Source organism: Trifolium pratense, linkage group LG7, assembly GCF_020283565.1.
Source record: "Trifolium pratense cultivar HEN17-A07 linkage group LG7, ARS_RC_1.1, whole genome shotgun sequence".
Taxonomy (NCBI): Eukaryota; Viridiplantae; Streptophyta; class Magnoliopsida; order Fabales; family Fabaceae; genus Trifolium; species Trifolium pratense.
Window position 1 is genome coordinate 16,374,045 of NC_060065.1, and position 22,286 is coordinate 16,396,330.

Here is a 22,286-nt window from a genome sequence, read left to right on the forward strand (position 1 = left end):
TGAATTTATATTTGAACACCCTGCACACGTACACACACACTTCTCGATTATTCTTTGCAAGCTTGGACGAGATAACGATAAATCATCCTTAGGACATAATTGGTCTTTTTATTTTTTTATTTATTTTTGTTATTATATGCATATGTATTTGTTCCCAAGTAATTGTTCTTTGATCATGGTTTTGTTTGGCAATGTGAATTAAAGATGATTGCCTCTATGCTGGGATTAATTTGGCAATGTGAATTTATAAATGGAAGCGTGTACGTTGTCGCACTCCCTGCCTTCAAAAGGTGCCTAGGTTATTCTTTGAAGCTTGGACGAGATTATCAGATAACGGTGAATCATCCTTGGGATATAATTGGTCTTTTTATTTTTTTTTTATTATATTATACGCATATGTATTTGTTCCCAAATAATTGTTCTTTGATCATGGTTTTATTTGTTTCCAAATAGTCCTTCTTTGATTCATGTAATGGCAAAGATAAAGATATAAGTCTGGATGAAAATTTGGTCAACTCTTCTAAGAATCTTTACATTTCAGTCTTTTTTTGATACTCAATATATACTTTGAGTTTTCTTTGTGGGTGTTACAGGGGAGAGAGCCTATAAATGTATGGTTTACTGTGGAACCCATGGCAGCCCGAGGTTCAAATACTTAGCTTGGGATTTTGGATAATGTCAGAGTTTACTCTGTATATGTATCAGGAATGCAAGTAAGAGTGAAGCAAGGATGAGGAATTCCCTACAACTTAGTGCACAAGAATCTGCGCTTTCATTTTGGTTATCTCTACTCTGACTGAATTCTTCACGTTTCTTTGTATTTTTAGAAGATCTGGTTTTTTTTATTACAAGGACCTGTTTTTGCTTTGGTGTTACAGGGGAGAGAGCTATGAATGTACTGTGGGATTTGGAAGCTTTGAGCCTTTGGATTCAACGGGTTATTTCTTTCCTTGAGTGTTGTTTGTTATGAAATAGGGTGTCATAGTATAATGTGGCAGTGCTTGTATTTATTTTTGTTTAGAATTATGAAATCTAATATTAGCATTGCATTTCTTTATTGGATAATAAAGATATAAGTCAAATTTCTTCAATGAGTTGTTGTTTACTATTTTTTAGTTTTGGGCTTTGTTCATAATTGAATTTAATTGTAAATCTACTTCTCCGCGGCGTGGTTTCCCAAAATAATGTTTTTCATGAGTTTTGATTTGGTTATCTCATGTAAATTATTTTCGTTTCGTTATTTCTTTATCGATTCTGAGAGCATATAGTTCTTGATTAGTTATTTTCTCTTTGGTTCTGCAAGAGAGGTAATTGATAAACACCCTTTTGGTTCTATCTTCTTCTTGTTTGATTATCTTGGCTCCTGATGTTGAGGTTGGATTTGGTTCTTTGCTGGAATTTTCTGTTCATATTTTAATGATCTGCTCTTCCATTTTTTGTTTGTTCATGTGCACGTTTTGATATAATTTGTCATATGAGAAATGTGCTTATTGCTTTTAAAATTATAAAGAATATTAAGATATTCGTTTATTCATTTTGTAGTCAGCCGATTTCTGATTTCTGGATATAAGGAACAATTTGCAATTCACTGGTTTCTATTGTTATTTGTGATTTAGATGATGTTGATGATGATACTCCTAAAAAGATATCCTTTTCATTACAGTGGCCTGGGACTCCTCTGTGTTAGGAGGAAGCCAAAATTATGTCACACATAATCTGCAGGATTTAATTTGGTTATCTCTTCTAAGACACTTTACATTTCAGTCTATGTTTGATACTCAACATTTACTTTTGAGTTTTCTATGTGGGTTAAACAAGGGAGATAGCCAATAAATTTGCTGGGTGCCCGTGGAACCCATGGCAGGCAGAGGTTCTCATACTTCCCATTAAACTAGTCATTTTTTTCTTGTGTGTATCTGTTTCTTGATTTGGGATATTACTTTTTGTGCTCTAGGAATATGAAGCATCTTTTTATCCCTCCCCCAAAGATATGAAATTCTTGACAGCTTGGTTTGACACTTTTTTGTAATGTTGATTTGTCACTTCCTTTGTTATAATTTTTTTCTTCTATTTTCTTTCCCTTTGTTATGTAATATTTTTCTTCATTTTATCTTTTCATTTGTGTTACTATCTTTGTTATACTGGGGATAGAACTATGAATGTACTGTGGGGATTCAAAAGTTGTAGTGAAAATTGGAAGTACTTGCCTTTGGATTAAACAATCATTTTTTTTTTCTTTAATGTACTTGTTCTGAATGGGGTCCTATGATAGTGTAATGTGGCAATGTTGATTTGAATATTAGGAGAGCTTCATCATTTATGATTATGTAGTACATGGTCTATCTCTCTCTTGGATAATCGGGATACACGTCTGTTTTCAGTGAGTTGAAGTTTGAATATCCCGTTTGTAGATACTTGATACAATTAGATAAGAAAGGAGAGGACAGTTAATTCATATTTCTTCAATGAGTTGCTATTTGCTATTTGCTATTTTCAGACTTTATCATAAGACATACTAATTGAATTGTGAACTACTTTTCTGCAGCGTGGTTTGTCAAAATAATATTCTACATAGCGGTAGAGCCTTCAGTTTTGATTTTGTGATCTCTAGTAAATTCTTTAGTTTCATTATTTGTTCATCGATTTTCAGAGCATATATTTATTGATTTGTTATTTTTCTCTTTGGTTTTGCAGGAGAGGTAATCTAAATGCACACAATTCCTTGGTGTTCTATCTTCCTCTTGTTTGATCTTTTAGTTTTTGTTTTCACACTCTTTTTTCCCTGGTTACTTTGGTTTTGATCTTGAAGTTTTCTGGTGTTATTTTAATGATCTGCAGCTACTAATGCGTTGTTTGTTTTCACAATATTGAGATATTCTTTTATCCATTTTGCAGCTAGCTTCTGGTTATATATTCCCCATGTTTGATCTTTATGTTTAATATTTGATGAAACATATGTATCTGTTTATTGCATATTGCAGTATAGTGTTTTGAAACAGGTTTATTTTGGTACACTTCTTGCAATGTGAATTATTTTTGATTCATTTTCTCTGGAGTTTTAAATTCTTTTATTTTTCAATATTTCATCTGTATTGTCATTCTTTTCCGGTTGATTATTTTGGGTTCTTGCTTCTGAGATATTATTTGGCTGTTGTTGGTTTCAAGCTTGGAGTTTGCCGCCCTTATTTTAACGATGATGCATTACTATTATAGAGTTCGTTAGGATTTTAGTCGACTTGTTTTTTCTAATTCCCCTTTTGTGTCAAATATTATTCTTCGTTTGAGCATGTACATATCGTGTTTTGCTTTTAATTTTTGTTGCAGCATGCTGGAGTTTTGATGTGAATTTTCTTTTTAATGTGTTGCAAATTGGACAGCACGCTTCGTTTTTAACCTGTAATCCGGCAGCGCAGAAGTATACACGATTATGGCTAATTACTCTACTTTTCTTTATTCTTAGTTTATTCTATAACTATTTTCACAGTAGTTTTGCTGAACATGTATATTCTGGTGTTCATAGTGCAAGTACCTAGAAGTCTCAATCACACTGCACCTTGTTAATTTTGCTGTGCTGCAGTTGGAGATGAGTGCCTCTGTGCTCTGTACTATTTATGTCCTGTGAAATAATTGATCTTTATTTTTAACTTATGTCTTTGTTCTCAAATAATTTGTCTTTGATCATGTACAGGCTGGTCATTAAGTTTGTGTTTCTTCTAGTGTTGAAGTTGTGTGTTTTCAGTATCCAGAACCTAAGTATAAGAACCTGAGGATCCAGAACCTGTCATAGGGTATAAGATTCTGGAATAACTCTTTGCACTTCCCATAATGAGAAATTTTGGACAATTTGGTTACGTCATATGTGTTGTTTGCTGTGACAACTTAACTTTGTTGCGAGAAGTTTTCTATAATTTTCATTTATGATGATACTCCTAAAAATATAGGCTCCTCATTTACAGTCTTTACATGTATTAGGAGGTAGCTAAAATTGTGTCATTTCATATATGGCTGAATATTGGATGGATGTACCAGAATCTGCAATTGGCTGTTGTAATTACACTTCCATTTGGTGATCTCTATTCTGACAATGAATAAAAATTAATTAAAAAAATACTTTTAGGGTGAAGATTGACTTATATAATTTTATTAACATTCCAAGTGTTTTAACTTTTGATTTGAAGGTTTTCTGCAATGTGCTGCATTCATGGAAGTTATACACAGTGCCATTGGTTCCGAGCGGAGCGTTGTTTCCTCTGATGCAATGGACAGGAAGGGCTCAGTTTGTGGTTGTCATTGTTCAGAATATTGATGATGTTTTACTCTATTCTATGGATCACTTCACTTTCACTTCTTTATGTCTCGCCTTGAGTTTATATTGTTTAATTTTATGTGAAGCTTTTGTTTGTTTTTGCAGTTAATTTGATTCCTAACTCAGGTTTTTTGTTCTGTGCTTTCTCAAGGTCCAGGAGTTACCTTCCGTTTTTATAACTTTTCTTGCATGGAGTATAGCCGAGGTGATTTTTTTATTGGATTGGATTCATTTATTTTGAGTATGGTTCATATTCACCGATAAGTAGACACACACTCGAGTCTGTCATTAAGTTTAGAAGAGGTGATCGTTACCTAATAAAATGATCTTATAGAACATGACATATATAGCAGAAAATCAGAACATTTGAAAACAGGAAAATGCAGATATCTAAGAGCACCTAGATAGAAATGATGTCTAGACAAGATTTCCTTGCAGCCTTGGTGAGAATCTTATCAACAACCTTAACATTTCTATGTTAGTTGTTATTGTGTTATGTTTATTATTACTAATTATAGAAACACAAGATAATGCAATTTATGCTAAAGGGGTGAGGTGTAAACGGAAATAAATTGAAAGAATAATGTTCTTTGATGTGTACAAGCTGGTGTTGAATTTTTTGTGTTTCTTTCGGTGTTGATGTTTTTATGTGTTTTCCAAATAGTGTACAAGATTCTGGATTAACTCTTTGCCTTTCTCATGATCTGGAAATTTGGAAAACTTTGTTATGCCATGATGCTATGATTTGTTGGTTGAATGGTTGGGGACAACTTAACTTTGTTAGCAGAGATTTTCTATAATCTTGCACTGTTTTGTTGTTTTTGTTGTTATTTGTGATTAATGCTTTGTACATGATCTTGCAGCCTTTAATTTGGTCATCTGTTGCCATTAAAAAATAATAATAATAATAATTTGGTCATCTGTTTTACAACTTCATGTGTCAGCTATGTTTGATACTTAGCATCTACTTTTGTTGTTCCTTTCAGTTTTTTGTGTGGAAGAGAGGTTCACATACTTTCAGTTACTTTATGTTCAGCTTTCGGATGAAACAATTTTTTACTTACTTATGTGTATTTGTTTTGGGATAGTGTTGAAACAAATATCCAAGGATGAAACAATTCTGGACAGCTTGGTTTGGTACTTTTTTGTCCTGTTGATTTGCCACTTTCTTTGTTATAAAATTATTTATTTCTATTTTCTTGCCATTATTATGGAAATGATTGGTTTGTAACTTTATTGTTCAGTTGATCATTTGCCACTTTTTCATTCTCTTGACTTATTCTATTATGGATTGGTTGTGAAGAATTGTTTGCCTAGCTTTTGGATATAGTTCTTCATTAGATAATTGAGATGTGTTTATCCGTTTTGCAGTGAGTGTCTTTGGATATATGTAGAACATTTTAAGATTCTTTCTTAAATGGATAAGAATAGAGAACGTTCCAGATAAATCAATTTTCTTCAACGACTCATTCTTTATCATTTTTATTTCTTTGCGTTTATGGCAAGACATATGAAGTGAACGGTGAAAATGTTTTTCTGCAGTGCGCGGCTTCTTCATAGCAAGGACCCTAGATTTTCATTTGGTGATCTCTAGTAAATTCTTTTTGTTTCAATCTTTATTGGTTCTGAGAGTATATTTTTCATGATTTGTTATTTATTCTTTGTGTTGCAGGAGTGGATGATATGATTTTGATTTACGTATTGATATGCTTTTCTTAGAATTTCACACCATCAAACTTCTCTCTTCGTTTATTCATCAAGGTTTTGTTTTGTATAATTTTTTGATATAATTCTTCGTTTGATAATTGAGAGATGTGTTTATCCATCCAATGTCTATAATGACTTGACACAATGGACAAGAACGGAAAACAGTTCCATATACATAAATCAAATTTCTTCAATATGAGTCTTTCTTTACTATTTTTATTTAGTTTTGTATGTTTTCAATTCCTTATTTTCTATGGAGTTTTATTGTCCATTCTTGTTCAGCCTTAGAGTTTTCTTACCCATCAATACCACTATTTTCTTACATTGGAACAGTGTGAAAGTGCTGGTGAAATTGGGAAAGCATGTCACGCATCATCTGCTTTTGATACTCAACAGTAGGAAGACTCTTTACATTTTAGTCTACATTTAATACTCAACATTTACTTTTGAGTTTTCTGTGGGGAGATAGCCAATAAATGTGCAGCAGGCACAGGTTCTCATATTTCCCATTAAACTAGTAATTTTTTTGTTTGTGTGTATTTGTTTCTAGGTTTGGGATATAACTGGATGGAGCAATAACTTGGTATAGGGGGGAACCTAATGGAGCACAAGAATCTGCAATAGTCTGTTTTTGTTGTGCTTTCATTTGGTTATCGCTACTCTTCAATAAATTCTTCACGCTTCTTCTTCTTTTTTTTTTTTTTGAGGATCTCGTTCTATTGATTCTTTCATGCGTTCCATTTGGTTTTCACAGCGAGGACATGTACTGTGAAAGTTGTGGCAGAGATTATCATGGACGTATTTTTGGTTTCGTGTGCTGGGTAGAGAACTACGAATGTACTTGTTTTGAATGGTGTCTTTTGATGCATGTCTATTTTTCAGTTAGTTGAAGTTTTGGATATCTTGTTCGTAGATACTGATACAATTGGATAAGAAAGGAGAGTACAGATAATTCAAATTTCTTCAATGAAATTCTATTTACTATTTTTAATCCAGATGTTTCAAATTTCTTCAATGAGTTGCTATATACTATTTTTATTTTCAGACTTTGTCATAAGACATACTAATTGAATTGTGAACTACTTTTCTGCAGCGTGGTTTGTCATAGAGCCTTCAGTTTTTATTTGGTGATATCTAGTAAATTCCTTTAGTTTCAGTATTTGTTCATCGATTTTGAGAGCATATATTTATTGATTTGTTATTTTTCTCATTTTTCTCTTTGGTTTTGCAGGAGAGGTAATCTAAATGAAGACAATTCCTTCGTGATCTTCCTCTTCTCTGATATTTTAGTTTTTGTTTTGACACTCGTTTTTCCCTGGTTACTTTGGTTTTGATCTTGAAGTTTGCTGTTCTCATTTTAATGATCTGCAGCTACTAATTAATGAGTTATTTGTTTTCACAATATTGAGATATTCTCTCATTCAAGTTTATTTTGGTACACTTCTTGCAATGTGAATTATTTTCGATTCATTTTCTCTGGAGTTTTAAATTCTTTTATTTTTCAATATTTCATCTGCATTGTTATTATTTTCTGGTTGATTATTTTGGGTTCTTGCTTCTGATATTTTATTTGGTTGTTGTTGGTTTCAAACTTGGAGTTTGGCACTCTTATTTTAATGTGATACACTACTATTATAGAGTTCGTTAGGTTTTTAGTCGACTTGTTTGCTAATTCCTCTTTTCCGTCAAATATTATTCTTCGTTGGACAGCACGCTTTGTTTTTAACATGTAATCTGGTAGTGCAGAAGTTTACATGATTCTGTTGAAATTCTGACAGCTTTGTGGGGCTCTCTTTGTAATTATGACCTTCTGATCAGCAACTTGGTTTGGAGAATTACTCTACTTTTCTTTATTCTTAGTTTATTCTACAACTATTTTTCACAGTAGTTTTGCTGAACATGTATATTCTGGTGTTCACAGTGCAAGTACCATAGAAGTCTCAAGCACACTGCACCTTGTTAATTTTGATTTACTGCAGTTGGAGATGAGTGCCTCTGCTTTGTACTACTTGTGTCATGTGAAATAAATTGGTCTTTATTTTTAACTTATGTGTTTGTTCCCAAATAATTGGTCTTTGATCATGTACAGTTTTTGTGTTTCTTCTAGTGTTGAAGTTGGTGCCACAGTTTTTGTGTTTCTTCTAGTGCTGAAGTTGGTGCCGAAGTAATACACGGTACCATTGGTGCCGAGCGGAGCGTTTTTTCCTATGATGCAATGGAATATTGATGAGGTTTTACTCTATTCTATAGATCACTCCACTTTCACTTCTTTATGTATTGCTTTAAGTTTATATTGTTTAATTTCCATGTGAAGCTTTTGTTTGTTTTTGCAGTTTATTTGATTCATAACTCAGGATTTTTGTTCTGTGCTTTCTCTAGGTCCAGGGGTTACCTTCTATTTTTATAACTTTTCTTGCATGGAGATTATAGCCAAGGTGATTTTTTTATTGGATTGGATTCATTTATGTTGAGTATGGTTCATATTTACCGATAAGTAGACACACCTCGAGTCTGTCATTACTTACTAAAAGGTGAACTATTAAGTTTAGAGGTGATCATTACTTAATAAAATGATCTTAGAGAATATGACATATATCACAGAAAATCAAAACATTTGAAAACAGGAAAATGCAAATAACAAAGAGCACCTAAGATAGAAAGCTAATTAAGGAAATGCAACCCCATGTCATCAATTAAAACTTAAGGGGAATTTAGACCTTAATAATCTGTGACAGGTAACTGTTCATAAGAGCTAGGGGTGATGAAGAAAATTTCATAGATAATTGCGGCAATAGCCAAACCAATCAACGGGCCGACACAATAGACCCAATGATTAGCCCATGTCCAGCTAACAATAGCAGGCCCAAAAGACACTGCCGGGTTCATGGAAGCACCATCAAAGGCCCCACCTGCCAAGATGTTGGCTCCTACGATGAAACCAATTGCAATTGGAGCAATTGTTCCTAGGCTACCATTTTTTGCACTTCCAATTCTTGTTTGATCATTTGCAATTTTTGATATAATTTGTCATTCGATAAATGTGCGTATTGCTGTTAAAATTAAAAAGAATATTAAGATATTCGTTTATTCATTTTGTAGTCAACTGATTTCTGATTTCTTGATATCTGCAACAATTTGCAATTCCTGATCATAATGGATACGAATGATAATGACTACAGATTCTTCATTGAGTCGTTCTTTATTATTTTTGTTTTTGAGTTTTAATCGTAAGACACAAATTGAATTGCGAACCTGTTTTTTGCAGTGTGGTTCGTCAAAATAATGATCTTCTCTCATCATAGCATGGAGCCTCAAATTTTGGTTTGCATATTTATTTTTAAAGCATACATTTTCATGATATTTTATTTCCTCTGGTGTTGCAGGGATGATAATACTTTTCTTTCTCATGTTTGATATTCCCGTTTTGTATTCTGATTCTTTTTTTTTTGTCTTTTGATTGAGGTTTGATTTGGTTCTGAATTTGATACATGTTAATCGAAAAACGTTTTCTGTAGTGTGTTATGTTTTGAAACAATAACATTTGATTAGTATCAAGACTCAGGTTTATTTTGGTACCTCTACTTTGAATGCGAATTATTTTCGTTTCTTTTTTTTATCTGGCCGATTCTTGTTGTCTAGTCTTCTGGATTTGCTCCTCTATGATTTACCATTACTACTTATTGTTTCTTATTAATGTTGAATACTATACATGATTTAAGATTTTTTGTTTTGTTTTTTGTTTTCGTGTTTTGGGAGAGCTTGGTGGGCCTATCTTTGTTATGCTGATTTGTGACTTAGTTTGAAGAACTATGATACTGTTTTGGTTCTTTTTCTACAATCTGTTTGTTACAGCCTAATTTTAATTTTCTTGTGGTGTTAACAGAGTAAGATTTACACGGGTTTGGTATACCACAAAAGTTTCCTACTTTTTCAAACACTGAACCTTTTAATCACCATAATGTTTAGTTGGTTGTGTTACATTTCATTATAGTTGTTTCAGCATCCACACTTAATTTGGTGAGGTTATCATATTCTTCCAGCGTTGAAGTTTTTGTGAGTTTCTGTAACGTTTTACTCCGTGGTTTAACATACAAAATTCTGGAGTAACTCTTCCCTTCCCAAGGTAAGGATTTTCGACAACATGGTGAGGTTATCATATTCTTCCAGCGTTGAAGTTTTTGTGAGTTTCTGTAACGTTTTACTCCGTGGTTTAACATACAAAATTCTGGAGTAACTCTTCCCTTCCCAAGGTAAGGATTTTCGACAACATGGTTAGGTGGTGTTTGTTATGATGACCTGTTTCATTGGCCCACAAACTCCTCTGGTATTGCAGTAGAAGGCTTAAATTGTGACGTTTCATATTGAGCACGCCATGATATTAAATTGATAGTGAGGATATGATGTTGATCTATAGTAAATTCTTTTTGTTTCCATCTTTAGCGATTCTGAGGGCATATAGTTCATGATTTGTTATTTATTCTTAGGTGTTGCTGGAGAGGATATGATTTTGATTTAAGTCTTGATATGCTTTTCTTAGAATCAAACTTCTCTTGACACTTCTTTTACTCATCAAGATTTTGTTTTGTATAATTTTTTGATATAATTCTTTGTTTGGTAATCGAGAGACGCGTTTATCCGTTTTGCAGCGGGCTAAGAGCTTTCGATGTCTAGAATGCGTTCATAAAATGGACAAGAGCACATAGCCAATAGTTTTAATTTGGTGATCCTAGTAATTTTTTTTTTGTTTCAATGTTGAAATTTATTTTCTCAGAATCGATAACAAAAAGAATTTCATGATTTGTTATTTATTCTTTTTGCTCATAAATTTCATGATTTGTTATTTATTCTTAGGTGTTGGAGGAGAGGATATGATTTTGATTTACGTCTGGATATGCTCTCAGAAATTCACACAATCAAACTTCTCTTGACTGTGCTTTTACTCATCAATATTTTGTTTTGGATAATTTTTTGATATAATTCTCTGTTTGATAATCGAGAGATGTGTTTATCCATTTTGCAGTGGACTATGAAGTTTCGATGGAATGCCTTGATAAAATGGACAAGAACATGGAACGTAAAGTTTTAATTTGGTGATCTCTAGTAAATTCTTTTTGTTTCCATGTAGTTTTTCTGATATAACTTGTCAAACTATTGAAAATAAAAGAATATCAAAATATCCATTTATCCATTTTGCAGCGAGCTAATTTCTGGATATCTAGAACAATTTTGGATTATAATGAATAAGAACGATAATAGTTACAGATGCATAATCAAATTTCCTCGATCATTCGTTCTTTAATATTTTTATTTTTGGGCTTTGAATACCATGCACTCAAATTGAAGTGAACCTGTTGTTCTGCAGCATGGTTTGTCAAAATCAAAAAAATGTTGAACTTTGATCAAGGCTAGAGATCTCAAGTTTTGATTACTCTTTTAAAATATTTTAGTTTTCAATAACTCCTTCGCTTTCGAATGCATATTTTCTTGATATTTTATTTCCTTTGATGTTGCAGGAAGGTAATTTGTGAACACTGATTCCTTATGGTTCTGGTTCTATCTTTCTTTTGTTTGATCTTCATGATTTTATTCTTATTCGTTTTTGGTCTTTTGATTTGGTTCTGGCTTAGACCGTCATACATGTGAATTAAAATATGACACGCTGTTTTCTGCAGTGTGTTTTGAAACAATCACATTCTAAGCAGCCTCAGGTTTATTTCCTACCATGTACTTGGATTGTGAACTATTTTTATTTTCATTTCTATTCTGATTGTCTAGTCGATTTACTTCTTTGTTTTATGTTTGGCTTTTTTATCTGAATTCTGACAGTGCAAAAGTTTATATGATTCTTTAGGAGTTGGTACAACATGGTGGTCTTCTCTTTGTAATGTTGATCTGCGACTTGGTTTGAAGAATTATGCAACTATTCTTTCTTCTTGTTTATTATTTTACAACCTATTTTTTCACAACGTAATCTTTTTGTAAATGTATCATGTGGTGTTGGCAGAGCAAGTTTTACATGGGTTTGGTGTCTTAGAAAAGTCTTCATCTTTCTCAATCATACTACACCTTTTCAATTCGCCATCTGAAATGTAGAATATTGGAGATGAGTTTCTTTGCCACTTAGTTCTACTTACCTTATGTGAACAAATTAACACACATGGACCATTATGTTCTGATGGCCGTGTTATATATTTGCTAGGCTTTAATTTGGGTTTCTCTTCTCTAATTGGGCTTTAATTTGGGTTTCAGGTTTATGAATTCTTTACATTATATCCGTTACAGCATCTCCACACTTCTCGATTCCTTTGCTTTAATACTACTTATTAAGCATCTTTCGTAGTGTATATTTTCTTACAATTGATTTAATACTATTTTTTTTCAAGTTTATTTCATTCTTGAGAATCTGTGTATATTTGTCAAGATCAGATACTAACTCATATTTAGTCTGCTAAGCTTAGCCTATACACTTTGTTAACTTTTCCTCTCTGCTGGGATTAATTTGGCTATGCAAATTTAGATTTGAACATCTCTGCTGGGATTATTCTTTCAAATTTGGGCGAGATTATCAGATAATGGCGATTCATCATTGGGATGTAATTGGTCCTTTTTATTACATGGTATATGTATTTGTGTTTCTTCCAGTGTTGAAGTTTTTATTTGTGTTTGTATCCAGAACTTGAGTACTCTGACAAAGATTAGAAGATTTTGGAATGACACTTTGGTCTTTCCCAAGGTGAGGAAATTTGGACAGCTTGGATACATAAACTTGATTCTGATGATTTGTTTGTTAGGGCTAGATAACATAATTTTGTCGGGGGAGGTTTTCTAAATCTTCTTTACTTTTTTTTTTTGTGATTATTGATTTATGATGATGACGATACACCTAAAATGATACCCTCTTCATTACAATGGCCAAAGGACTCCTCTGTATTAGGTGGAAGCCAAAATACATTTCAGTCTTTTTTTGATACTCAACATATACTTTTATCAGTTCCTGACTTTTCTTTGTGGGTGTTACAGGGGAGAGAGCCTACAAATATGTGCTTTACTGTGGAACCCATGGCAGACAGAGAGGCTCACTGTTTTTTTTACTTGGTTACTTTGGTCTCCTGATGTTGAGGTTTGATTTGGTTCATATTTTAATGACCCCTGCGCCTACTATGAATTTTTTGGGTTTTAATTGATTGCTCTTCCAATTCTCGTTTAATTATGCGTGTACTCTTTTTGATATAATTTGTCATTCAATAAATTTGCTATCGTTGTTAAAAATAAAAAGAATATTGAGATATTCGTTGATCCATTTTTGCAGTGAGCTTATTTCTGATTTTTGGATATCTGAAACAATTTACAATTCTTGATGATAATGAATAAGAATGATAATGGCTACAGATACATAGGTCAAATTTTTTGATAAGTCGTTCTTTATTAGTTTTTATATTTGGACTTTGAATGTACGACACAAATTGAATTTTGTGTACCTGTTCTTATGTTGTGTGGTTTTGTCCAAATAATGATGTTCTTTCATCATACAATGGAGCCTCAAGTTTTGGTTTGCATATTTCATTTTAAAGCGTATTTTCTTGATATTTCATCTGGTGTTATAATTTTCTTTCTCTTGTTTGATCTTTCGATTTTGTATTCTGGTTCTTTCTTCTGGTCTTTTGATTGAGGTTTCATTTGGTTCTGGCTTTGATACATGTTAATTGAAAAATGACGGTGTTTTCTGCAGTGCAATGTGTTTTGAAACAATAAAAAAACGACGTTTTCTGGCTTTGATAAATTTGAGTTGTTTTCTCAGGTTTATTTTGGAACCTCTACTTGGAATGCGAATTACTTTCATTTCATTTTTTATCAGTTGATTCTTATTGTCCAGTCTTCTGGATTTTCTCCTTTATGATTTACCATTAATACTAACTTCTTCCTATGAATGTTCACATACTTTCCGTTCAACCTATAATGTGTGGCTTGCAAGGGATCCAGTGGCAGGAAGAGTTTCACATACTTCCTTTCCAGCCTTGGGATAAAACAATTGATTTAATTACATGTGTGTATTTGTTTTAGGATAGTGTTGAAAGCCAAAATTGGGATAAAACAATTGAATTACTTACATGTGTGGCTTGCAAATTGGTTGGAAATTTGGTCAACTCTTCTACGAATCTTTACATTTCAGTCTTTTTTTGATACTCAGCATATACTTTTTTCAGTTCCTGAGTTTTCTTTGTGGGTGTTACAGGGGAGAGAGCCTATAAATATGTGCTTTACTGTGGAACCCATGGCAAACAGAGGCTCAATGTTTTTATTTTTACTTGGTTACTTTGGTCTCCTGATGTTGAGGTTTGATTTGGTTCATATTTTAATGTTCTTCGATCGTGTACAAGCTGGTGTTGAAGTTTTTGTGTTTCTTCCAGTGTTGAATTTTTTATTCGTTTTTGTATCCAGAACCCGAGTACTCTAACAAAGATTAGAACATTTTCGGATGACTCTTTTGTCTTTCCCAATATGAGGAATTTTGGACAACTTGGTTACATAAACCTGATTCCGATGATTTGTTTGTTAGCGATAACTTAAATTTGCCCGGGGAGGTTTCTAAATCTTCTTTACTGTTTTGTTGTTTTTATTATGATTAGTGATTTATGATGATGATACACCTAATAAGATACCCTCTTCATTACAGTGGCCAAAGGACTCCTCATTAGGTGGAAGCCAAAATTGTATTATTTAATATGGCTACATGATCTTGCAAATTGGATGGAAATTTGGTAAACTTTTCTAAGAATCTTTACATTTCAGTCTTTTTTTTATACTCAACATATACTTTTGTTAGTTCCTGAGTTTTCTTTATGGGTGTTGCAGGGGAGAGAGCCTATAAATATGTGCTTCACTATGGAACCCATGGCATGGCAGACAGAGGCTCACTGATGTTGAGGTTTGATTTGGTTCATATTTTAATGTTTTGCGCCTACTATGGATTGGTTGGGTTTTAATTAATAGCTGCTCTTCTAGTTCTCAATTGATTATATGTGTACTCTTTATGATATAATTTGTCATTCAATAAATTTTCTATCGCTGTTAAAAATAAAAAGAATATTGAGATATTCGTTGATCCAGTTTTGCAATGAGCTTGTTTCTGATTTTTGGATATCTGGAACAATTTGCAATTCTTGATGATAATATAAGAATGATAATGGCTACATACATAGATCAAATTTCTTTGATGAGTCATTCTCTATTATTTTTATTTTTGAGATTAGAATGTAAGACACAAATTGAATTGTATACTTGTTCTTATGCAGTGTGGTTTTGTCAAAATAATGAGGTTCTTTCATTATAGCATGGAGCCTCAAGTTTTGGTTGCATATTTCATTTTGAAGCATGTTTTCTTGATATTAGTTCATCTGGTGTTATAATTTTCTTTCTCTTGTTTGATCTTCTGACTTTGTATTCTGGTTCTTTTTTTCTGGTCTTTTGATTGTGAGGTTTGATACATGTTAATTGAAAAATGACATTGTTTTCTGTAGTGCGGTGTGTTTTGAAACAATAACATTTGAGCAGTATCAAGCCTCAGGTTTATTTTGGAACCTCTACTTGGAATGCAAATTATTTTCATTTCATTTTTTATCTGCCGATTCTTATTGTTCTGGATTTGTTTCTTTATGATTTACTATTAATACTTATTTTTTCTTATGAATGTTCACGTACTTCCCGTTCAGCCTATAATGTGCGGCTTGCTAGGGATCCAGTGGTAAGAAGAGGATCACACACTTTCTGCTCAGCCTTGGGATAGTGTTAGGAGCATGCGTACGAAACATTTAAAATTCTTGACAAGCTTGGTTTGGAACTGTTTTGTTCTGTTGATTTGCCACTTCCTTTTGTTAGAATTTTTTCTTGCCATTATTTAGGAAATGGTTGTTTTGGCATATTTTCTTCACTCGTGTTTATCCATTTTGCATACTTTCTTCACTGGTATAATTTTTTGTTTTATATAATTTTTTGATATAATTCTTCGTTTGATAATTGAGAGATGTGTTATCAATCCAATGTCTATAATGACTTGACACAATGGACAAGAACAGAAAACGGTTCCATATACATAAATCAAATTTCTTCAATATGAGTCGTTCTTTACTATTTTTACTTAGTTTTGTATGTTTTCAAAATAATAACCTTCTTCATAGCATGGAGCTTAGTGTTTTGATTTGGTGATCTTTATTAAATTGTTTTTGTTTTCAATATTTTGTCTTGTTCTATATTCGTTTTGTTTGATCTTTTTCTGTATTATTCTTTTCTGGTTGATTTTTTTGTATTTTGGTTGTTATTGGTTCTGTTCTTGGAGTTTGCGTTTCTTATTGTAATGATATGATACTATTATTGAGTTCATTAGGGTTTTAATTGACATGTTCTTCTATTTCATCTTCTACGTCAGATATTATTCTTCACGTACACATGGGTGTTTTGTGTTTATTTTGTTGCCAGCACGTGCACGTTGGAGTTCTGATGTAATTTTTTCTGTTTAGTGTAGCTTGATGTATGATTGTCACCTCTAGTAGAATTTTTCTATTTTGTGAAATTTGTACCTGTTTACTGCAGGGTAGGTGTGTTTTGAAACAAACTTTTATTTTGGTAAACTCTTCTTTGTTCATAAATTATTTTCCATTCCTTATTTTCTATGGAGTTTTATTGTCCATTCTTGTTCAGCCTTAGAGTTTTCTTACCCATCAATACTACTGTTTTCTTACATTGGAACAGTGTGAAAGTGCTGGTGAAATTGGGAAAGCATGTCACGCATCATCTGCTTTTGATACTCGACAGTAGGAAGACTCTTTACATTTCAGTCTACATTTAATACTCAACATCTACTTTTGAGTTTTCTGTGGGGAGATAGCCAATAAATGTGCAGCAGGCACAGGTTCTCATATTTCCCATTAAACTAGTAATTTTTTTGTTTGTGTGTATTTGTTTCTAGGTTTGGGATATAACTGGATGGAGCAATAACTTGGTATAGGGGGGAACCTAATGGAGCACAAGAATCTGCAATAGTCTGTTTTTGTTGTGCTTTCATTTGGTGATCGCTACTCTTCAATAAATTCTTCACGCTTCTTCTTCTTTTTTTTTTTTTTGAGGATCTCGTTCTATTGATTCTTTCATGCGTTCCATTTGGTTTTCACAGGGAGGACATGTACTGTGAAAGTTGTGGCAGAGATTATCATCGACGTATTTTTGGTTTGGTGTCTTTTGATGCATGTCTATTTTTCAGTCAGTTGAAGTTTTGGATATCTTGTTCGTAGATACTTGATACAATTGGATAAGAAAGGAGAGTACAGATAATTCAAATTTCTTCAATGAAATTCTATTTACTATTTTTAATCCAGATATTTCAAATTTCTTCAATGAGTTGCTATATACTATTTTTATTTTCAGACTTTGTCATAAGACATACTAATTGAATTGTGAACTACTTTTCTGCAGCATGGTTTGTCATGGAGCCTTCAGTTTTTATTTGGTGATATCTAGTAAATTCCTTTAGTTTCAGTATTTGTTCATCGATTTTGAGAGCATATATTTATTGATTTGTTATTTTTCTCATTTTTCTCTTTGGTTTTGCAGGAGAGGTAATCTAAATGAAAACAATTCCTTCGTGATCTTCCTCTTCTCTGATATTTTAGTTTTTGTTTTGACACTCTTTTTTCCCTGGTTACTTTGGTTTTGATCTTGAAGTTTGCTGTTCTCATTTTAATGATCTGCAGCTACTAATTAATGAGTTATTTGTTTTCACAATATTGAGATATTCTCTCATTCAAGTTTATTTTGGTACACTTCTTGCAATGTGAATTATTTTCGATTCATTTTCTCTGGAGTTTTAAATTCTTTTATTTTTCAATATTTCATCTGCATTGTTATTATTTTCTGGTTGATTATTTTGGGTTCTTGCTTCTGATATTTTATTTGGTTGTTGTTGGTTTCAAACTTGGAGTTTGGCACTCTTATTTTAATGTGATACACTACTATTATAGAGTTCGTTAGGTTTTTAGTCGACTTGTTTGCTAATTCCTCTTTTCCGTCAAATATTATTCTTCGTTGGAGAGCACGCTTTGTTTTTAACATGTAATCTGGTAGTGCAGAAGTTTACATGATTCTGTTGAAATTCTGACAGCTTTGTGGGGCTCTCTTTGTAATTATGACCTTCTGATCAGCAACTTGGTTTGGAGAATTACTCTACTTTTCTTTATTCTTAGTTTATTCTACAACTATTTTTCACAGTAGTTTTGCTGAACATGTATATTCTGGTGTTCACAGTGCAAGTACCATAGAAGTCTCAAGCACACTGCACCTTGTTAATTTTGATTTACTGCAGTTGGAGATGAGTGCCTCTGCTTTGCACTACTTGTGTCATGTGAAATAAATTGGTCTTTATTTTTAACGTATGTGTTTGTTCCCAAATAATTGGTCTTTGATCATGTACAGGTTGGACATTAAGTTTGTGTTTCTTCTAGTGTTGAAGTTGGTGCCACAGTTTTTGTGTTTCTTCTAGTGCTGAAGTTGGTGCCGAAGTTATACACGGTGCCATTGGTGCCGAGCGGAGCGTTTTTTCCTATGATGCAATGGAATATTGATGAGGTTTTACTCTATTCTATAGATCACTCCACTTTCACTTCTTTATGTATTGCTTTAAGTTTATATTGTTTAATTTCCATGTGAAGCTTTTGTTTGTATTTGCAGTTTATTTGATTCATAATTCCGGATTTTTGTTCTGTGGTTTCTCTAGGTCCAGGAGTTACCTTCTGTTTTTATAACTTTTCTTGCATGGAGATTATAGCCAAGGTGATTTTTTTATTGGATTGGATTCATTTATGTTGAGTATGGTTCATATTTACCGATAAGTAGACACACCTCGGATCTGTCATTACTTACTAAAAGGTTAACTATTAAGTTTAGAGGTGATCATTACTTAATTAAAGGTTAAGTATTAAGTTAGAGGTGATCATTACTTAATAAAATGATCTTAGAGAATATGACATATATCACAGAAAATCAAAACATTTGAAAACAGGAAAATGCAAATAACAAAGAGCACCTAAGATAGAAAGCTAATTAAGGAAATGCAACCCCATGTCATCAATTAAAACTTAAGGGGAATTTAGACCTTAATAATCTGTGACAGGTAACTGTTCATAAGAGCTAGGGGTGATGAAGAAAATTTCATAGATAATTGCGGCAATAGCCAAACCAATCAACGGGCCGACACAATAGACCCAATGATTAGCCCATGTCCAGCTAACAATAGCAGGCCCAAAAGACACTGCCGGGTTCATGGAAGCACCATCAAAGGCCCCACCTGCCAAGATGTTGGCTCCTACGATGAAACCAATTGCAATTGGAGCAATTGTTCCTAGGCTACCATTTTTTGCACTTCCAATTCTTGTTTGATCATTTGCAATTTTTGATATAATTTGTCATTCGATAAATGTGCGTATTGCTGTTAAAATTAAAAAGAATATTAAGATATTCGTTTATTCATTTTGTAGTCAACTGATTTCTGATTTCTTGATATCTGCACCAATTTGCAATTCCTGATCATAATGGATACGAATGATAATGACTACAGATTCTTCATTGAGTCGTTCTTTATTATTTTTGTTTTTGAGTTTTAATCGTAAGACACAAATTGAATTGCGAACCTGTTTTTTGCAGTGTGGTTCGTCAAAATAATGATCTTCTCTCATCAAAGCATGGAGCCTCAAATTTTGGTTTGCATATTTATTTTTAAAGCATACATTTTCATGATATTTTATTTCCTCTGGTGTTGCAGGGATGATAATACTTTTCTTTCTCATGTTTGATCTTCCCGTTTTGTATTCTGATTCTTTTTTTTGGTCTTTTGATTGAGGTTTGATTTGGTTCTGAATTTGATACATGTTAATCGAAAAACGACGTTTTCTGTAGTGCGTTATGTTTTGAAACAATAACATTTGATTAGTATCAAGACTCAGGTTTATTTTGGTACCTCTACTTTGAATGCGAATTATTTTCGTTTCTTTTTTTTTATCTGGCCGATTCTTGTTGTCTAGTCTTCTGGATTTGCTCCTCTATGATTTACCATTACTACTTATTGTTTCTTATTAATGTTGAAAAGCATACATGATTTAAGATTTTTGGTTTTATTTTTTGTTTTCGTGTTTTGGGAGAGCTTGGTGGGCCTATCTTTGTTATGCTGATTTGTGACTTAGTTTGAAGAACTATGATACTGTTTTGGTTCTTTTTCTACAATCTGTTTGTTACAGCCTAATTTTAATTTTCTTGTGGTGTTAACAGAGTAAGATTTACACGAGTTTGGTATACCACAAAAGTTTCCTACTTTTTAAAACACTGAACCTTTTAATCACCATAATGTTTAGTTGGTTGTGTTACATTTCATTATAGTTGTTTCAGCATCCACACTTAATTTGGTGAGGTTATCATATTCTTCCAGCGTTGAAGTTTTTGTGAGTTTCTGTAACGTTTTACTCCGTGGTTTAACATACAAAATTCTGGAGTAACTCTTCCCTTCCCAAGGTAAGGATTTTCGACAACTTGGTTAGGTGGTGTTTGTTATGATGACCTGTTTCATTGGCCCACAAACTCCTCTGGTATTGCAGTAGAAGGCTTAAATTGTGACGTTTCATATTGAGCACGCCATGATATTAAATTGATAGTGAGGATATGATGTTGATCTATAGTAAATTCTTTTTGTTTCCATCTTTAGCGATTCTGAGGGCATATAGTTCATGATTGGTTATTTATTCTTAGGTGTTGCAGGAGAGGATATGATTTTGATTTAAGTCTTGATATGTTTTTCTTAGAATCAAACTTCTCTTGACACTTCTTTTACTCATCAAGATTTTGTTTTGTATAATTTTTTGATATAATTCTTTGTTTGGTAATCGAGAGACGCGTTTATCCGTTTTGCAGCGGGCTAAGAGCTTTCGATGTCTAGAATGCGTTCATAAAATGGACAAGAGCACATAGCCAATAGTTTTAATTTGGTGATCCTAGTAATTTTTTTTTGTTTCAATGTTGAAATTTATTCTCTCAGAATCGATAACAAAAAGAATTTCATGATTTGTTATTTATTCTTTTTGCTCATATATTTCATGATTTGTTATTTATTCTTAGGTGTTGGAGGAGAGGATATGATTTTGATTTACGTCTGGATATGCTCTTAGGAGAGGATATTATTTATTCTTCTCTTGACTGTGCTTTTACTCATCAATATTTTGTTTTGGATAATTTTTTGATATAATTCTCTGTTTGATAATCGAGAGATGTGTTTATCCATTTTGCAGTGGACTATGAAGTTTCGATGGAATGCCTTGATAAAATGGACAAGAACATGGAACGTAAAGTTTTAATTTGGTGATTTGGTCAACTATTCTAAGAATCTTTACATTTCAGTCTTTTTTTGATACTTAGCATATACTTCTGTCAGTTCCTGAGTTTTCTTTATGGGTGTTGCAGGGGAGAGAGCCTATAAATATGTGCTTCACTATGGAACCCATGGCATGGCAGACAGAGGCTCACTGATGTTGAGGTTTGATTTGGTTCATATTTTAATGTTTTGCCCCTACTATGGATTGGTTGGGTTTTAATTAATAGCTGCTCTTCTAGTTCTCATTTGATTATATGTGTACTCTTTATGATATAATTTGTCATTCAATAAATTTGCTATCGCTGTTAAAAATAAAAAGAATATTGAGATATTTGTTGATCCAGTTTTGCAATGAGCTTATTTCTGATTTTTGGATATCTGGAACAATTTGCAATTCTTGATGATAATATAAGAATGATAATGGCTACATACATAGATCAAATTTCTTTGATGAGTCATTCTCTATTATTTTTATTTTTGAGATTAGAATGTAAGACACAAATTGAATTGTATACTTGTTCTTATGCAGTGTGGTTTTGTCAAAATAATGATGTTCTTTCATTATAGCATGGAGCCTCAAGTTTTGGTTGCATATTTCATTTTGAAGCATGTTTTCTTGATATTAGTTCATCTGGTGTTGTAATTTTCTTTCTCTTGTTTGATCTTCTGACTTTGTATTCTGGTTCTTTTTTTCTGGTCTTTTGATTGTGAGGTTTGATACATGTTAATTGAAAAACGACATTGTTTTCTGTAGTGCGGTGTGTTTTGAAACAATAACATTTGAGTAGTATCAAGCCTCAGGTTTATTTTGGAACCTCTACTTGGAATGCAAATTATTTTCATTTCATTTTTTATCTGCCGATTCTTATT

General features: G+C 32.6%; 1 long non-coding RNA gene across 1 annotated transcript; it reads left to right on the forward strand.

The window, feature by feature from the left end:
• The first annotated feature begins 18,483 nt into the window (after positions 1 to 18,483).
• Positions 18,484 to 20,090, forward strand: LOC123894468. Its single transcript, XR_006803825.1, has 3 exons — positions 18,484 to 18,628; positions 18,777 to 18,832; positions 19,703 to 20,090. It is a non-coding gene; the product is annotated as an uncharacterized LOC123894468 (long non-coding RNA).
• The last annotated feature ends 2,196 nt before the right edge of the window (positions 20,091 to 22,286 follow it).